This window comes from Monodelphis domestica, chromosome 1 (assembly GCF_027887165.1).
Source record: "Monodelphis domestica isolate mMonDom1 chromosome 1, mMonDom1.pri, whole genome shotgun sequence".
Lineage (NCBI taxonomy): Eukaryota > Metazoa > Chordata > Mammalia > Didelphimorphia > Didelphidae > Monodelphis > Monodelphis domestica.
The window spans coordinates 690,578,561-690,599,141 of NC_077227.1; positions in this window are offsets into that span (position 1 = coordinate 690,578,561).

A 20,581-nucleotide genomic window follows, 5' to 3' on the forward strand; every position below is an offset into this window, starting at 1 on the left:
CAGAGCTTTTTTCAAACTATAAACCTCTTGTAGTGAGTGGTCAAGCCCAGGTCCTATGGAGAAACATTTCAAGAAGATGTGGGAAAGGGGCTAGCTAGGTGGCTCAGTAGACAGTGAATCACACCTACAGGTCAGAAGTCCTGGATTCAAATCTATCCTCAGGAATATTGCTTATTCCTAGCGGCATGACTGAATTATAAAAATTAAATTATATCTTTAATAATGAAAATATTATATTTTATGAGGTTCACTAAGGATCATTAGAAATCAAGGAATAAAGAGGAAACAAAATAAAAACCACATGCCCGTGGCTGGTTAGCCATTTCAGCCATCCCTACCATACCACCATCACTGCTGAAGAGAGGACTTGGGAGGCATTACTGCCAGTTAAGTACCAATAATGTGATCTTGCAAGTTGGAGACAAAGGAGAGATTATAGGGAATTCTGGGAAATACCAAAGACTTCTGGGAAATGATGTCTAGGGTTCAAAATCTCCATTTATACAGGATAAGTCACTTAACCCTAACTGCCTTAGCCCTTCATGTTCTTCTGTCTTGAAACAAACACTTATCAATTCTAAAAGAGAAGTAAATATTAAAAAAAAATGCAATGCCTGCAGAATCTAGTACAATCTTTACCTGTAAAAGAATCTCCTTTAAAAAAAACACACACACACAGTAAGCCTCTTTTCTCATTTCCACATCAGTTCCTCAGAATTTTAAAAACGGAGCTTTTATGTATAATTTTGATCCTATTTAGGAAACCCCTCTTCCTATTAGGACAAAGATATGTTCTAACACCCTGACTGTTCCTTTGTCACTAATTCTTCTACAGATTTTCTCTGATTTTCTTTGCTAGTGACTTCCTAAATGTTAAGTAGGGATATTTTAAGTTCTTGATTGATTAACTTAAAATAGACAAAGGGGATAAAAATTCCTTTTCACAGAAGTTAAGTGACTTGTCTAAGGTCATCAACTTAGAAAATGGCAGTAGAATGGAAACTCAGAATCTTTGAATTTATAACCATGGTGAAAAAAAATGGGATCATAATTTTTATTTGAATTATGTAGTAAGATGTAGCTAAAACCCATGTATTAAGAGTCTTCTGAAGTTTCTACCCAATTCTCCTACTTCAGGACTCTAAAACCACGTGGAATAACCTAAATTTCTCTTGTGTATAAGTACACTTTAAAAACTATTATGCTTTCCCTAATTAGTATCTTCCCTATGCTTAACTCTCTCTATTAGTGTATTAGTTTTTTTTTTATATCGGCAGTAGTATATATATTTATACACATGCAAATGTGTGTATAAATATATTAGAGAAAAAGAGAGCTTTTCTTTTTAATACTTTTTCCCCCTAATTTGATCATTACCATCATCCTGTGGGGTAGGCAATACAAGTTATGATCATTCCATTAGTCACATGAAGAAACTGAGGCTCCTGAAGGTTCCATGTCTCCCCAAGGTCACAGAGAAAACAAGTGACTAGATGAAGCTGGATATATTGAAAGTGAAACCAGTGCTCTTTCCACTAAACCCCATTGATTCTATTGAAAAAGAATATTATTATGAACATAATTCAGAGTTTCAATAAATGAACATTTGTAGCAACCCAATCTGTCTCTCCTTTGAAAGATATTTAGTAATGTTTGGACTTTTTAATTGTATAGTTTTGCAAGTGTTATATATCATTATACAGTATCGCATTTCTCAAAAAGAAAAACTGCTGGAAGTATATTATGAAAACCAAAATCCTTTTATATTATAGCCTGTAGCAATTAAAGCTTGAAATTAGAATTAGGGGCTGTATATTTTGATGCAGGAGACCATATAGATGTGTTAACATTTTGGCATCATTTTCTTTCACAGGCTCAAAGTTGTCATTACGAAATATAATACTCATTTTTTGCTTGATTAATTATACCAAAGGCATAACAAAATATATATTGTGTATTAGCACATGCACCATTTGCAAATTATGAGTCATGGGTAGGCTGAGGTATGAATCCAAAATATTCTGTAGGAAGCTCATACAGTAAGTACAAGATTCATTTGTTGAACTATTTTTTAGTAGAGAAATGACATGTTTAAAGCACAAGGGCACTCACCTCATGAGATAAATTAGATCTCAGAGACTCATTGAATGTTGGGACTGAAAGGACTTTAGAACATAAAATGTTAGAACTGAAAAGGATCTTGGAATAAAAGATGTTTGAAGTAGACTGAGCCTTAGAATACAAAATTAAAGACATAATGGATCTTAGACTATACACTGATTTGGAACACACCTTAAAGCATAGAATGTTGGAGGTAAAAAGGGACTTTTAGAACAAAAAGAATGTTGAAACAGAAAGGGACTTGGGAGATAATCCAATTCAGCCCCTTCAATTTAAAGATAAGAAAACTAAAACCTCCCCAGAAAGCAAGTGCTTTTGTTGATCAAATGAGATAATGCTTGTAAAGTTATTTAGGACAGCTAGGTGGCACAGTGGATAGAGTTCTGGGCTTGGAGTCAGGAAAACTCATCTTCCTGAATCCAAATCTGGCTTCAGATTCTTACTGACTATGTGACCCAAGGTAAGTCATTTACCTTCTCACGTTCCATTTCCTTCACTTTAAAATAAGGATAATGATAACATCTTCCTCACAAGCTTGTCTCAAACATCAGTGAAGATAATATTTGATCATTGTAAAGTATTCTCTATAATTTAGATAATATTATTATTATTGCTAAGGTAAGAGTTTCCCTGTAGTCCATGTGAATCAATAGTCTCCTTTAAATTTCTATCTTGTTTGAATAAAATGATGTAGTATTTTTGGGAAGCTTAGCTTTGCAGTATTGGGACCAAGATCTAAAACATCATGAGTCCTCTTAAGTCAATTTATTTATTAATTTTTTAAACCCTTACCTTCTGTCTTAGAATCAATACTGTGTATTGGTTCCAAGGCAGAAGAGTGGTAAGGGCTAGGCAATGGGGGTCAAGTGACTTGCCCAGGGTCACATAGCTGAGAAGCATCTGAGGTCAGGATTTGAACCCAGAACCTCCCATCTCTGGGTCTGACTCTCAATCCACTGAGCAACCCAGCTGTCCCCCTGTTATCTCAATTGATATGGAACTATATAACTTTAAACAGTTAGTGGAAGTTGAAAGTATTCCCCTTTTAAGGAGACTGGGAACAGAAAGACCAATGATAGAGCTATGACAGGAATTAAGATATATGTTGATGGGAGAGATCTGGAAGTAGAATCTATAAAATCTGGCAACTGAGTGAATATGGAGGAGAGCAAAAATAAGAATTACCCCCAAGTTTTTCATACCTGGGGGACTTGCAAGGATTATAATATATCTAACAGAAATATGGACATTTGGTGAAAGGCTGGATTAGACTGAAAGATAATGAATTTTTTATAGAATTTGAGATGCAGTTGGGAATTCAGGTGGAATGCTGGGCAGTTGGTAGCATACTGAAACTCAGAAGAGAGATGAAGGCTGAATATATTGATTAGATAGTCAATTACATGAGGATGACATCTAAATTCAGTAGATGAGATCCCTAAGATAAAAATAAGTAGAAAAAGAGAAGGGAAATGAGGAGGGAAAGGGAAGGAAGGAAAGGAAAAGAAAGAAAGAGAAGACAGGGAAGGGAAGACAAAGGAGAAGAGGAACCCAAAGTGATTCCTGGAAGGTGCCTGTGCATTTGTTGGTAGATATCAAGAAGAAAACCAGGAGAGAGAAGAGTAACAAAAACTGATGGCAATAGTATTGAAGGTGGGGAGGCTGGATGGGGAAGGGTAGTAAGACAGTCTAAAAAGAGTAAAAGGTCAGGGTAATTTCAGGCTGAGAAAAGATGATTGGATTTAGCATTTTAAAGATTTTTGCTAACTCTATGAGGTATATACAATCTTGTTTACACCATTGACTATTCAAGAATATTTTTTTCTCCTGTTATATAATCATCAAATTCCTATCTATCTTTTAAAAATCCTAACTCTATCTTCCTTCAGGTAACCTTACCTGACTCTTCTGATGCAATGATAATGACCTTTCTCTTCTGAAGACACAAAATTTCTCCTACATTTTCAAGATGCTATACATTGTATTATGTGAGATTTAAAATGGTTGAGGTCTTAAACTGTAGTGATTAAAATGGTGGAAGATATAAATTGTGATAGATATAAGAGAGGGTGAGTAAATTTGACCCCAGAAATATGTTTCACTAAAGTGTCTTGGGTTTTAAAATCAAATATAAGGTGGTTGCCAGGGAAATATTCCCAATTATTCAAATACCCAAGTCAATTGGGTTTTATAGAGATTTTAATTAACAATACAATGAGTAATCAAAGAAGGAGAGAGAGAGAGTAAGAAAAGAATCAGTTTTTTAACACTCACCACAAGTTCTGACTAAACAAGGATTCTAGTAACACCAGGCCATCATCCTTCCTCAAAGAGTCTTCCAGCCAGAGATTGTTTCAAAGGGCCTCTCTCTCAAGAGCCTCCAGAGCTCCTACCCAGAGGGACAGAGCCCCTCAGAGGAGTTCCTCAAGGAACTCTCCTTCAGAATGAGAGTCAGAAATCGAGATCTTCAGAATGAGTCTTCTCAAAATGAGCTCCCTCAGAATCAGCTCCAGCTCTTCTCTGAGCTCTTATTTTTAAGGGCAAAATCTCCTATGTCACCTCCCCTAAGTCCTTACATCTACCAATCACTGTAGATGTTTCTAAAGGACTGTCCATTTTGAATTAACAGCTGAGTAGTTTTAATCTCTTTAGTAAGTCAGAAAAAAATGCTGCTGTGTCGACAAATTTCATTAAGAAAAAACCTCTGAATAAGTTATCACCCTTTTAGGTTTAAGTAGTTTACAAGTTGCCCCACCTTTATAGGTACTTAGTATCCCATTGTATCAATTCTAAAACAGTCATGACTCAAAGAACTTCCTGTCCCTTCCATAAGCATGGATCAAAACACTTTCATTGTTCTCAAGGAGCTCTCTGTCCTAAAGCAGTCCTAAGTAGGGTGGAGTAGGGATATTCCCAAGGCAAGGAGCCCTCACATTCAAGTAGAATTCTCACCATCTGCTAGGGAATTTTTTTAAGTAGAAGATTCCCCAATGAGGGGAAACCCCTAACATTCATAAGTCTGAGAAATTTTGAGGTTTACAGTTATTTCATATCTTATTCATTTTTGTATCTTATCACCTACTTAGGCTATAAGCCCTGTGCAGGGAGGATAGATAATAACTAAAATTTGTAGAAGCTTTGAAAATGTTTGTTGAGGATCTCTTCATTTGTATGCATATATATATATATATATATATATATATGCATGCATAGTTTTAAGCATTCCTTTCTGTTAGCTATACTTTACACGAATGTATATACTCCTTCACAATGCTGATGGACAAGATAAGATGGGCTAGCTGGGGAGGATGCTTTTATGTAAAAGCATAGACTTATTTTTCTAATAATTCTTTCATCTGTAGCATTGAGGGCTTGTTTCCATTAGGAATACTAAAATAGCTTATGGAATTGCTTTTTGTTTTACTATAATAATATGTACAACCATGAGCTAGGCAGTTTGGGATATATTCAGAATATGATGTTGATATGGTGGAAGGAGTACCCTTTCCCTTGCACATGGAGCTCACTTAGAGAGCAGAAAATCTGTCCTTGCTCTTTTCTCTGCTTGCTATATCCAGAGAGCTACTCTGAGTGTAAATTTCACAGGAACAGGTAATGTTGACTACAGCTCATCCCAAACTCTGACCCTCAAATGCAGCATGTAAAGGCAGGTGGAAAATACAGTTTTGATTTTGTACCTATTGCTGGGATCACACACTTTAATACAACTTATTGCTCCTTTGTGGCTTTCAAATTACTGCTCTATGCTGTTTGGTGCATTGGGAAAAACAAACAAACAAACAAAACCAAAGCCAAAATGAAACCCATTGGTTTAGAAGCCAAGAAACCATGGTTCTGCCCTTTATTACATGCATGTACTTAAGCAAATCACTGGCCCTCTCCAGTCATCCATTTCATCACCTGTAAAATGAAATTAAAGCTATCTAATGGAACTGAATGGGTTGTATGTACCCTGAAATTCTATGATTCTCATGTTTAAAAACTTAATTTGTGTCAAGGAGTACTGGTTCGGATTTAGGAGATTTCAATTTGAATCAAGGATCTATACAGACCACCTTTTTGAGCTTAGATAAGTCATTTCCCTTTTGTGATCCTCAGTTATTTTATCTATAACATGGAAAGGTTAGGTTAGGTGATCTCTGAACTCCAAACAAATTCTATATCTATGATCCTTTGATGAAATAATATTCAAGGTCCCTTCTTTCTTTAAACATTTTGACTAATTAATTCTATCATTCTCCAGTATTAAGTAGTTAACTTTAAGTAGGAAAAAATTTTCTTTCTTCCAATGGCTTCTACCAATACATATGTTGAGAAGACCCTCCTTCTTATATGAGCTTGAAAAAATAACTCAAACTCTGTCTGCCTCAGTTACTCATCTTTAAAATAGTTAGACTCAATGTTTCTTTGAGATCCCACCTGTATCTAAATCTTACTGTCCTTTTATTTTTCTCCATGGTTGGTATCCTAAAGACAAAGAGTATTTTTTCACTAATGTCCAGTATAGTACCGTGCATGTAACAAGTGCCAGGCACCCTTTGTCATTTGCCTGATTTCTTTCTGACAAGTATCCTTCTCATTATGTATTGGAGAAACACTTAAATTAATCAATGAATCAACAGTCATTTATTAAACACCTAACTAGGTGCCAGGTACTGTGTTAGGCACTGGGGATACAAATACAATGCATAAAACAATCGTTTTTTACTAGGCACTTAGGTTCTAAATATATGTCATAAAAATCAGTTTGAAAGGAAACAAAGAGAAGAATATAATCCAAAAATGCATACACATTTCAATTTATTTGTCTTATAGAATGCCATCTGTATCAAGATTGATGGCGATGGTTTAGTAAAGTTCTATTAGAAGCAGAATGATGTTCAAGATAATAAGGTTACTTCACATTATGAATTTTCTGCATGAATAAACAAGTAAGCCTCATTGACCATCAAAATATGGGTAATCAAACTCCTTCTGCACAAGTATTAAAAACTACAGTACCTCTGGAAATACAGCACCAAGGCCAGTGGATTACTTTCTGGAAAAGATTATGTTTAAGGGAAACATGGAAGAAAGTACATTACTTTCATACTATGAGGAGACAGTTCATTAAATATAGCCTTTTGATTATTTTGTCCCAGGACCCACTACTTTAGTAAATGCTGTCTTAATTTCAGTCTTTCAACCTCCAAGAATGCCATCTAATTCCCTGTAGTATAATCATTCCTATTAATAAAATGCATGGTGATTTACAAAACACTTTTCCTCTCCCAAAAACCCTGTTGTTAATGAATTTGAGCATCATTTACCATTTATGTCCTGTCTTTCTCTTTTTCTTTCTTCCTTTTCTTCCTCCCTGTTTTCCTTTTCACTTTACCTTATTAGTATGGATTGAGTGTATTCATGGGAGAGTGACTAGAATGGTGAGGGGATTGAAACCATATCATATAAGGAATGTCTAAAGAAATGTTTAACTTGGAAAAGAGAATAAGGGTGGGGGAGGAGGAAATAAAGACCTTAGAGCTGTCTTCTGGCATTTAAAGGCCTGTCAAGAGGAAGATAGATTAGACTTGTTCTATTTTACTTTTTTTTTTTTTAAAGTTCAATTCAACCAATACTTATTAAGTAATTACTATTCGGGCAATGCAAAGTTAAAAAAAAATCTACAAAATCCCTGCCCTCTTGGAGTATGCATTCTGTAGGAATACCATAGGGACTAGGCCCTTAGTTTCCTTGACATAGAGAACTCTGGGGGGGGCGGGGAAGTCCCACTCCTCATACAGGAAGGACTGCATGTTTCTTAGAATATTAAGAGCCATTTGTTCAGGGTCACATAGCTAAAATGAGTCAACGGAAGGACTTGAAGCTAAGTAAGGCTTCTTGCCTCTGAGGAAAGCTCTCTAGGTACTAAACCAAAATAGAATGATGGAGAGAAAAGGAAGATCGAGATAAAGTGCTCTAGAAAAAGAAGAGAAATCTTAATATCACTTTTACCTTCAGGAAAGCTTTGTAGAAAATAGGGCACCTGATCCTGGGTCTTGAAAGCAGAGATGGCATGGGATTACATTTCACAAATGAAGGGAACTATCCAGGAGTACCTGAGAGATGAACATGGGGAGTGCTAGTAGTCCATTGACTCAAAAAGAAGGTATATTAAGGGGAATAACATGGAATGAAGCCAAAAATTTTGGTTGGATTAAGACTATAAGGAGTCTTAAGGATTAATTATTTTAATCTATAAAAACAGCTAACATTTATGTAAGACTTTAAGGTTTTTAAAGTTTTGATATGTGATGCATATATTTATACATATATCATGACAATCCTTGTATGTTAGGTGCTATTATTATGTCTATTTTATAGATGAGCAAACTGAGGAAGAGAAGGAAATGATTTGACCAAAATCATAAAGAATAATGACTGAGTCAGATTTTGAGCTCAGACCTTCAAGAATTCAAGTTCACCATTCTATTGACCACATTACCTAGCCACCTTTGCATTTTAGGCAATAATGAACATCCATAGATGTTGTGACAGACTTTTGCATAAAGATTATTGTGACAGTTATATGAAACATAAGTAGGAGATGAGAAATATTAACCATAGAGAGGGCAGTGAATTATAATAGATTTAGAGAGAGGTCATAGAGGGACTACCCCCATAGATTAGGGGGGTAGTCAGAGGATTGGTATCTGAGTCTCAAGATCAGATACTTTCTAGTTGGATATCTGAGTTTTCTAACTTTTAAAAATGGGATGATAACACATACCTATTTTATCTCACAGGATTGGGGTGAGGAAAATATCTTACAAATCTTGAAATTGTTAAAACATGTGAGCTAGCATTCTTTCCTCTCTCCCTCATATTTAATGGTTGGACTAGAAGACTTTAAGGTTTTGTTTTTTTGTTTTCCTCCCACCTCTAAATCTGTGCTCCTATGCTTCTTGTTTCCTGGTTTATATTATGGGTTTCTGAGGGCAAAAAAAATCATACTTTTTGATATTCCAAAGTCTTGCTCAATAAATGCTAGTGAATAGATTTCTAATAGTTCATTAGCCTTTTATGTTACACCCACACTTTCTCTTCATTCTTAAAATAGAAATAAAAATGCATATAACTTTTTAGCCTCATACCAACATTGGCATCACTTTTAAAAATCATAAGTTCATGAATTTAAAATTGGAAAAGATTTTAGAAGCCAATAAATACAACCTCCTCAATTTACAGATGAAGAAACAGAGGCTGAGACATTAAGTGACTTCTCCAGAGTCATGCCATTAGTAAATTGCTGAGGTAGGACTTGGAGTTTTTCTAAGCTTAGTGAACTCTCTCCTAGCATAAGGTATGTATAATATTGGAATCCTAGAGTTCAGAAGCATTTTAGGAAACAGAATGTTAGACCTAGAAATGACCTTAGGACACAAGATATTGAAGGTATAAAGAACAGAGAATTTTATAATACAAAATATACTCTCTGCTTTTCCTACTTTCCCGGCTTTTACTGCCATTACCTCTGCCCCAAACCTCTACTTATAAACTCATTTGATACATGTCATTTTTCCTGCTTATCCAGACTTTGATGAAAGAGAAACAGATGTTTTAGGCCTAGGGTAGACTTGGTTAAACTTGAATCCTTATGTGACCCAGAGCCTAGGGATGTAGTCATCTACTTTTCAAGCTGTTTCCATCTATGGATGACCAGCTGACTTGTTATAAGTCAGGGAGAAGCATAGCTGATCTAGACAAAAGGTTAGCAAAAGGATTGGAGTGAGATTTTATTAACCTTGGTCGTTTACTTAAAATACAGCTATTTTATATAGGACATAGCTGAGAACATGCCTGAATACATCAGTTTGTTCATTCATGCATGTAAACATAAACATAAATATATACATATACACATATGCAGAGATATTTGTAATGTATGTTTTAGTAATGCTGCAACTTTTAGTAATAATATTTTTTAAAGCTAGATGGGACCTTTGAGATTATTTTTTAGGTGAAGTAACTTAGTCTAACAGAGGGGTTAAGTGATTTGCCCAAGGTCACAGAATAAGTTAGCCTTGGAGTTAGAATTGGAAAGCAGTTCTCTGGATTTCTGGTCAAAGGTTCTCTCAACAAATCACTCCATTGATTTATTCGTGAGCATACTCTTTCATCACTAAAACTCCCAAAGGATAAAGCATCATTCATTCACTATAGTTCTTTGCCTCTACATGTCAATCTTCTTCATGGAGAGGATATTCTGCCTAGATATAGTCATTACAAGCTGTGGTGAAAATTTCTTTAATGGTAATGGTGGACCAGAAAATTAAGCCAACAAACATTTATTAAACACTTGTTATATTCCAGGTACAGAAAAATGGAATTCACAATACTCATGCTTGAAATGCTTATGTAGACGAGATAAAGGGAAATGCAGTGATTAAAGACTTTTATTTCACCTTCTACTTGTCACTTGCTGAAGACAGAATCCAATCTCAAGCATTTAAGGAAATTCAAGGATTGAAGAGTTCATAATGTATTAGAGATTAAGATATATCTATAAATAACCTATACCTGACACTTATTTAATGCATTAGATATTCAAGCCTTATCTAGTAAAGAAGAGATGATGACTTATAAGACCCAGAAAAGCTTCTTAAACAATGTAGAATTTGAGGACAGGGAGCGTTTTGACAGGTAATGATGAGAAGAAAAAGGGGAGAAGATAGTACTACATGTAGGTACCAACAAGGAAAAGAACATGGAGGCATTGTTAAGTGAATAACAGTTTAGGTTGCCTGGAACATAGTGTATGTGGAGGGTAGGGTGGTATTAGATTAATAAGGGAATTGAAGATAAACTACTGATTTTTAAATTTACTTAGAAGTCTTTAAAAATCATTGAAAGGTTTTGAGCAGAAGAGTCATGTGACCACAGCTGTGCAAATAGATTAAAAAGGAAAAATGAAAGCCATATGAATGATAAATTAAAACAAGAGTTGACCCACTATGACTTATGGGCCAAACCTGTTTTTGTATGGATTTTGCCAAAGCCATAATTTTCAGACCCCAGATAACAGAATGAAGATAATGAAAATAAGATTTGTTAGGAAGAAGGTCATGTATATCAAAGAAAGACTAAACATAATCCACTGTCCTAATATTTTATAGAAGAAATAAAATAAAGAACTATGAGAAATTCTGAAGGAAGAAATGGTGATCATAAGCAGAAATTATTCTTATGAAGATGGAAAAGAAGATGGGCCAGCTTATATTGACTATTACTGATCATACAGACATAGATAACTTGTTAAAAAAGTTCATATTTAAAGAAAAAGGTATAATAAAGAAAGAAACAAAGGCATAAAACTATACAAAAATGAGATATCTCAGTTCTGTAAAAATTATTTCAGGACTGTCAAAATTAAAAACAACCTTAAAATAATGATAATAATTAGCAATGGTAACACAAAGGTTTTGTTATTTGTTTTAGCTATTTTTTTGCACCAAGGAAAGGATCAAAGGGATGTAACTGCTCAGGATAGCTGGAATGTTGAGAAATCAAAGTTGATAAGAAGGATGAACTACTGAATTCTTATTTTATCTCTATTTCCTCTTCAGAAGAGAATAAATATGTCAATCAATTGGGGAATGGATAAGCAAGGTGTGGTAAATGATTTTAATGGAATACTATTGTGTTATAAAGAATTAAAAACAGAATGACTTCATATGAACAAAACCAATCTGGAAAGACTTATATGAACTGATGCAAAGTGAGGTGATCAGAACCAGAAAACAATGTAGCTAGGAACAGCAATATTACATGAGAATCAACTATGAGTGAGTTGCCTGTTATGAGCAGTTAAATGATCCAAGACCACTTCAAAGGACTCATGATAAAAAATGTTATCCACTGTCAGAGAAACAACTGATAGTCTGAATACAGATTGAAGTATAGTGTTTTTCATTTTATTTTTTTCATTTCTTGGTATGTCTTCCATAATATGATGAATATAGATATTTATCTTGCTTGACAGTACATGCATAACCTATATCAAATTACTTACCACCTCAAGGACTGGGACAGGGAATGAGGGTAGAAGAAAATTTGGAATTCAAAAATTTAGGAAACAAATGTTAAAAATTATTTTTACATGTGATTGGAAAAATAAAATTACTAAATATTTTTAAAAAGAAAAAGAGAACAATTTCATAGGAGTGGGAAGAATAGAACACATATAGTTGGCCAGAGGAAGAAATTGAAAAGGAGTGAGAGGACAATCAACCTGTGTGTGTAGGTAATGCCCAATGTCCACCATTACCTTTGCTGCCAAACAACCTTGCCTCTATCTGTTTTGCATTTATTAAATTTCTATTTATTTGGCATGTACTTGTATATGTATTTGATGTCACCATTTGCACCTTTGTAGTAAGAACCTTATGAGTAAGATATTACTTCATTCATTGCATATTTTATTCTTAGCAAATAATATAGTACTTGGTATTTTGTAGGTTCTTAATGATTGATGCCTCTTTGAGTTCAAGGTACTAGATATCTAAGAACAAAGTTCTAGATTAGTGACAAAAAATGGCAGATTGAATTCTGCAAACATTTATCAAGCACCTACTACATACAAAGCATTTTTTTGGATGCTAGGATACATTGAGATGCAAATATATAAACCTTCTCTGCCCTGAAGGAGTTTACATTATATTGGGAGACACAACATATAAGCACTGAATCACTGAAACAATATACAAAATGAAAATAAGTATCTTTTTGGTGGAGAGGAGAACAATACTTATATGTGATGTCTCCATGTAGGAGGTGGCAATTGAACTAAGCACTAAACTGAGCTGGGGATTCCCAGGGGTGAAAGTGAGATGTGAAAGCATTACAGGTATGGGAGATATGTAGATATGGAATCAAGACATGGAATGCTACATATGGAGAAAAGCAAGTAGGTCTTTTTTAGTTGAAATATAGAATATGTGAAATTGTGAAATTATATGAAATCTAAGTTCAATGATAGGAGTATGAATATAAAGGATCTTAAATGTCAAAAGAGTTGTATTTTTATTCTAGAGGTAATAAGGAACCACTTTTTTGAGCAAGGAGATGGCATGGTTAGAGTTATGGTTGAAGAATATCAGTTTGGCAGTTATATGGATCACAGATTGTAGAAGTGAAGACTAGAGGCAAGAAGACGAATTCAAAGACTATCACAGTTGTATAGGAGGGAGCTGATGAGATCCTAAATAAGAGTGGTGATTATATGAGGGCAAAAATGAGAATGGATGTGAGAAATTTCATGGAGATAGACTGGACAAGACTTGGTATAAAATGATTAGAAATGGGAGATGATAGTGAATAGATTAATGAGTTCTCCTGGGAAAGATGAAGAATAAATGCAGAAAAATAAATCTAAAAACCCTAGAAATGAGTAACTCCCCAAATCTTCAGAATATAATTGAAGAATAGTCAGTAAAATTAGAGAAGATTTTAAAGAAGTGAAGACAAAAATTATATCCTTGAGGATGAAATTAGCCCATGTAATGATGGTAGTATCTGGAGAAAGTTGAACAACACAGAGAACAAAATCCATTTCAGAAGGTTCTCTGAAAAAGAAAATAATGGAAATTGAATAAAATAAGTGGAGAGATAGGAAGAAAAATAATAGGACAAAAATTTAAAAACATAAATATAAGAATAAAATTAGCACCTAAAGTTTATAATTCTTTTAGAAAAAATGAATAATACATTAATACTTTATTTCACATAATTTCACTGTTGTAAATTTCAGAAGAAAAGCAACTACACTGACTTCCAAAAGAAATTTTATTTAATTCATAAAAAACAAGTCAAATATTAAAATAACAATATTAAAGAATAAATCTTGCAATCAAACAAACAAAAACAAAACCTTTCACATTCCAAGAAGAAAAAAAAATCAGAGTAACAAAATATTATTTCATTGTTTAAAAATCAAAGAAAAAATAGAATATGATAATCTGAAGAGCAGAGGACAATAAATTGGCACCCCAATATATCATGAAAAACTGAACCTAGATATAAAAGAAAATAATTGGACATTCACAAAAGGGAGAGGCATTTGCATCATTTCTTGACTAGAATGCAGATATGAGTAGGCTATTGAATTTATTAACTTATGAAACAGTGTAAAGTTAAATAATGTCAAGTAGGAATAAAAGCCTGAAAAATGAAGCACTTAATTCATGTGTATGGACAAGGACATGGACATTCTGTGCATATGAGGGGGCGATATTTCTGTTTGATTTACTTTTAAGAAAATCTTTCACATTGACTGACAAATGACAAAAGGGAACATTAAGAGACTAAAGATTCTGAGGAGTAAAGGTATAATGGGATAATCAGGAGGAGAGTAGGTGGAGGAAGTGAATTAATATTTCAAGGGGAAAGTAACATCTCATTACTAAATCAATATTATAGGTGGTCAAATAGAAGAATAAATCTCAGAAGGGAAGAAGAGAGAGCAAAACAGGGCAGGTAATGACTGTTCAGGACTTGAGAGGGGAAGTAAATAAGAGGCTTTCAATTTCTTTCTCTGCCTTTTTGGTGATGGGTTTGAGGATGGAACTGTGATGGGAAGAGTAAAACAGAACAGAGAAGGAGGATAAGTGATTAGTATAGCCTACAGGAAAAGGTCAATCTACAAATGGCTTCTTGCCAACCTCACAAAAATGGAGAGGGGTGAGATTAGGGTTTTTCAACATCTTTATTGATTGGGTTTGGACACTTCCAGAGTTCAGGCTCAAACTGGGGTACTTAGCCCCAGTCAAAGGGACAAGGTAGGAATCAGGAATAACATAGTTGAAGAGGGTAGCAAAATAGATAAATTCAAAGAGGAGAGAGGATTAAATAAAGAAAAAAAAGAGAAGTGAAAAGAGAGAGAACATTAGAACTGCATTCCATATTTTAGTTTTGAGCAATTTCCAATACACCCAACTGTCTCCTGCCTTATTCTGGGGAATGGATTCTATAGAACTGTAAATGGAGTAACAAGTAAGAATGGCAATAGGAAGACACTACTTTTTTTGAAGAAAGTATCATAAATTAATATTAATGAAATAGACGAGGAAGTAAAGATATGAAGTTAGGGAGAAAGGAAAAGAGAATAAATTATAGCACTGTTCTCTGGTGTGAACAAGGGAATGATTAAATAAAAGAAAAATGGAATGGAAGGGAGGAAATGAGAGATAGATAAGTAGACAGAAACAAAAACACAGAAATATAGACAGAGACAGAGATGAAAGGAGAGAGAAAGATGGAGACAGAGAAACAGAGAAATACAGTAGCAAAAAGAGAATAGAAAGAATGATGAAATGAAAGAAGCAAAATGGGACAAAGAAGAGATGGAGACTGAGAAGTAAAGACAGTTATAGAGACAAAGATCAAAAGAGATAAGAGAGGTAGAGATAGAGAGATACACAGACACAGAGAGATAGAGATAGAGAGACAAAGAGCCAGAGCCAAAGCCAAAGAGAAGCAAACCCAGAGACTTTAGGATTGGGTAGGGTAATGGGAAGGAGGGGGAGTAAAGAGAGAAAATTGAGCTCAGATTAGTACAAGCAAAACAAACTGCAGAGACTAAGTGCTGATTTAAAACAGATTGCAAAGGGTTGAGAAGTGAGTGGGAGGTGAAGAAATGGAGGCAAGATGTATAGATGGCTTTTTTTTCCCCCTAGGAGTTTGACTGTGAAAAGGAGGAGAGATGTAAGACAATTGCTTAAGGGAATAGCTGGTCTAGTGAAGGTTTTTGTTTGTTTTTAAAGAATGGGGGAAATTTGGGGATTTTTTTAGCCTGCAGGGAAAGAAGTGGTGGATAAAAGGGGATTAGAAAGAAGAGTGAGGGATTTGGTATCAAGGTCACAAATAGATGGGCTGCTTTTGCAATGAGAAAGTCAACATCTTCCACTGAGATAAGCAAAGGAGACGTCCATTGGAGAGATGTCCAAGTGAATCAAAATATAAAATTGGGGAGAATAGGGCCTTATGACAGTTGTTATTAATTTTTTAAATAAATTAGGAGGAAAGGTCCTCTACTGATAGGAGGGGGGAAGTAGTGTTCTAATTTATTTGGAGGAGAGATTTAGAGCAGATCACCTTGTTCCTGACCTTTCTCTAAAGACATTTGTCTGAACCTCCTTAGGCCTCAGTTTCCTCAAATGTAAAATAAGGAGATTAGAATAATATGCTCTAAGGTCCTTGAAAGCACCAGGTCTGTGATCCTATGTTGTAATTTTAGGAAGGAATTAAGGAATCTAGTTGAAATTAGGTAACCAAATTTCTTGTGGAGGCAGTTAGCACAGTTGCATGACTTTTTCCAGAAGCATTTAATACCACTTGAGTGTGAGCAAATAATGTAAATGTTTCTGGTTAGCATTTAAAAAAAAGAGCAGCAAAAGGTCAAGGGGACAAAGGATGCAGGGGTAAATGAAAGCATAAAATTACTGATAGTAAAGGAAACTGACTGGAGAAGTAGGCAACTGAAGAATTAGAATTGGGTGGAGTGTGTCTATTTGTTATAAGTGTATAAATATGAGCTTTAAAATAAGGGACAAAGAGAGATGGAAAGACAGGAAATTATGGGTAGGTGCTATCCAAAGTCCTGAGTCTTGGAAGCTAGCCACTTATGGCTGAGATGGAAAGTTATAACCATCCATCCCTGTGTATAGCTGAGATGGAGTCAAGGTGTAGGTCATGAATGATGAGTTGGATTTATAAGGAAGCCAAAGTACATGAAAGGATGACTGCTAAGTTCTAAACTTGTGTTCCAAAACTTAATTTCAAAAGTATAGGATCAGAGATGTGCGACTAGATAACATTTCTCGTGGAGGCAGGAGGAGGAATGTGAGGATTTGGTCATAAAGTTATTATGAGAAGAAAGACATATGACCAACAGCTGTTTTTTTTTAATTACAACAAATCCCTAGTAATAAAAGAAATCAAAATAAAACAAATCTGACATATCACCTTAAAACCATTAAACTCACAAAAATGCTAAAAGACAAGAATAATCAATATTGGAGGCCCTCTGCTGATAAGAATGCTAACAGTGCTGATAGGGCTATGAATTAGTCTAACCTTGATAGAAAATAATGTTAAATTGGGTTAAAATGCATTTTTAAACTCAACCCTTTGATGAAAAGGTGCTATGGGGAGAAGCTGTAAAACAAGAATTTAGACTTGATTTCTTAAAAACTCTCAATTAATTATTACTATCCAACAGCATAATAGGTTGCCAATGGATTCAATGAGTTCTATTAGTTTATAAAATGGTTTCCCATGAAATTGATACATTGATAATGAGAATTATTTTTGGATGGTTTGAACTAGATGGTTGTTTCATTCCTAATCTTACTAAGTTTCTGTGGCTCTGTGATTCTGCTACTAGCTTTATGACCTAAGGAGATGAATGACAGAAAGAATGATGCCCTATGGATCAATAATCAGAGAAACATTCTTTATGCTGATAAAAATATGTGAAGAAATTATGAGTTCAACCATTTGATAATGGCAGAACAAATCATGATACAGGAATAGAATTAAATATTATTATACCATAAAGATTGGCAAATATAAAAATATAAAAATTTGGAAAAAGAAAGACTTATATGAACTAATACAGAATGAAGAAAGCAGATCCAAAAGAAAAGTCCAACAACAATAAAATTCAATATACTATAATTCTAATACAAATATATACAGCTGAAGTGGAAACATACTATCTTCCTTTCTGGTTAAAGAAGTTAAAAGTTTAAGAATAGATTACATGTGTTATAAGTAACAAATTCTACTTAGATTACTTGTAATAGAAAAATGCTATGGAAGGTTCAGAAACCTAGAACTGTAATGGATCTTAGAGTTTGTCTAGTTCAACTCCCTTATTTTTAATATGAGGAAACCGAGTCGAGGACAAGTTAAATGACCTTTCCAATATGGCATATTAAATGAACCAAAGAGCCAGCATTTGAAACCATATACTCTGTGACTTCAAATACTACATCTTGCCCATTGAATCACTCTATTCTCCACAGTTGTTTATTATAAAGTCATTGATGAATTTAAAAAAATTCCACAGTAATCTTAAATATATATATATATATATAATTTTGTTAAATAAGTTACAAGTCAATATACAGCATTACTCATACTAATTGAGGAACCAAAGAAATCTGAGCTGAAAGGAGAATCATATCTAGAAAGAAACAGGTCATAGTTTGGCAATACTTTAACCTAATCAGGTCACATCTGGAGTTCTATCTTCAGTTTGGCACACTTCATTTTAGGAAGAGGAAAAATGGAATAGTTTCTGGGACAAATCCCAAAGATAGCAGCCAGGAGGGTAGGAACAAAAAGATAGTCAAGTGAAGTATACAGGTCTCAGAGTCAGTAAGACCTGTATTCAAATTCTCCATCAGATGTTTATTAGCTGTGTGATCTCTGACAAAATCACTTAATTCTCTGAAACTCAGTTTCTTCATCTGTTAAATGAGCAGCTCTAGCCCATTAACCCCCAAGATCCATTCTAGCTCTAAATCTTTGATTCTATAAATGTCTCAAAGTATCCTTTAATTATAAAAATGATCTATTATAGAATTTGCAACTTAGTATAACAGTCAGAGGTCCAGGTTATAGATTTGACTACTACAGTTAATTATTTTATGACCTTGAGCAAATGACTTCTTTTCAGATCACTGTTACTCTAGTGCAGAGTAAGGGAGTTGGGCTATATTATACATTTAGTTTCCTTCCAACTCTATGATTCCAAGACCCCATGAAGAATCGGCATCAGTTCATTCAATAAAAATCATATTAGAAATGTTGAATCATTATTATTCTGAATTAGTTCAACTTACATGCATCTTAAATAGATGAGCACAGAATTTAAAAGGTGACAATTTTTACCATTTCTAAAAATGTGATTTCTCAGTCTTTAAGTACATTTTCTTGGTTGTGTTTTCCACTGGGCAACTTTGCTTCTTTAATGTTAGTTAAAATTAAATTTGTTCTTTGGTTCGTTAGAAAGCTGAGCAAGTTAATAAGTTTATAAATCATAATTAACTACCAGTTTCTGTTCTACTACCCTTCTGAATTGTTTTCTTTTACTGAGTTGGTTTTTTTTTCCTTTTTCTCCTATGTAATTTACTCCACGTATCCTTTATTTTAAAAATGGTTAGACTTAACACTCACCATGCGGTGGGCTGGTTTAATTTGAAAGGTGTGAAAGAGCTCACGTGTGTATATGTGTGTACACATACTGCAGTGAAAAATTCTAAGTGTCACCTAGACAGAATCCTTTTAAAAAGTCCTTTATTCCTCCATGGGTAAAGTTCTAGAAGCATGTTGATTACAAACGTCCACCGGGGACTCCTTATTTTTATACAATAAAAGCAAAGTCGAATAAAAGCCGAATGAATTTTCAAACACTTTGGCAAAGCTTTAAAATATTCAAAGAAAGTATAAAGGCTCTACTTATTAGTATTCTACTTGGGAAATGTGGGTGAGCCTTATTGGAATACAAATCCACTCAGAGACAAGAAGGATTTTTGGCAAGGTCCATTTTCAATATTGAGGCTACTCTATTTACCTTGCAGACCTCCCATAGTCCAGAAAGAAGGATGATTGGAATAGAGAACATAGGAACTTACATGTGTTCCTCATAGAAGTGGAATGGAATTGTTTTAGCTCAGGTTAACTCTCTTGGACAGAGCCACAATTAATTTCTTGTCTTTGAACATCTGATTTTAAAAGGAAAAACAAAATAAAACATAATCACCTTACTAACAGGGAAGCTTTTCCTCTGATTTGTATTGTTGACAATCAACCACCTAGAATCAAGGTTAAAGGATGTTAGAGTTGGAAGATCTCAGAACTTTTGAATGTTTGAATATGAAATGGAATGTTAAACTGGAATGTTTCATGTAACCCATGAAAGGAAAATAAACCCAGAGAGAGCTGGACTTGGACTCAGGAAAAACTGAGTTTGAATCTAGCCTTAGACATTATCTTTGCAACTCTGGACAAGTGATTTAACTTTTTTTAACCTCAGTTTCCTCATCTGTAAAATGGAAAAAAAAAATCCCACCTATCTCTGAAAGTTGCTATAATGATAAAATGAAATAAAGCAATGAAAGCAGACTCAGTATGGGCTCAGAACAGTTTGGTTTAATTTATACTTTTTCAGACTAAGGTCAACTGTCAAGGAAAGAGATGTTGAAGAGAATATAGGAATAATTTCTGGGTCTTCTAAGTCCTAGTTCTCTTTTCACTAACCATTCAGCCCATCAGTTTCTAGTCATTATTTTTAAATACTTTGGATTTGCCTTCTCTTCATTAAAGTAAGGTCTAGAGAACACTGTTTTCCTTGTAGAGTAGGGAATAAAAAGCAAAAGTGTTTATGCGATATCTC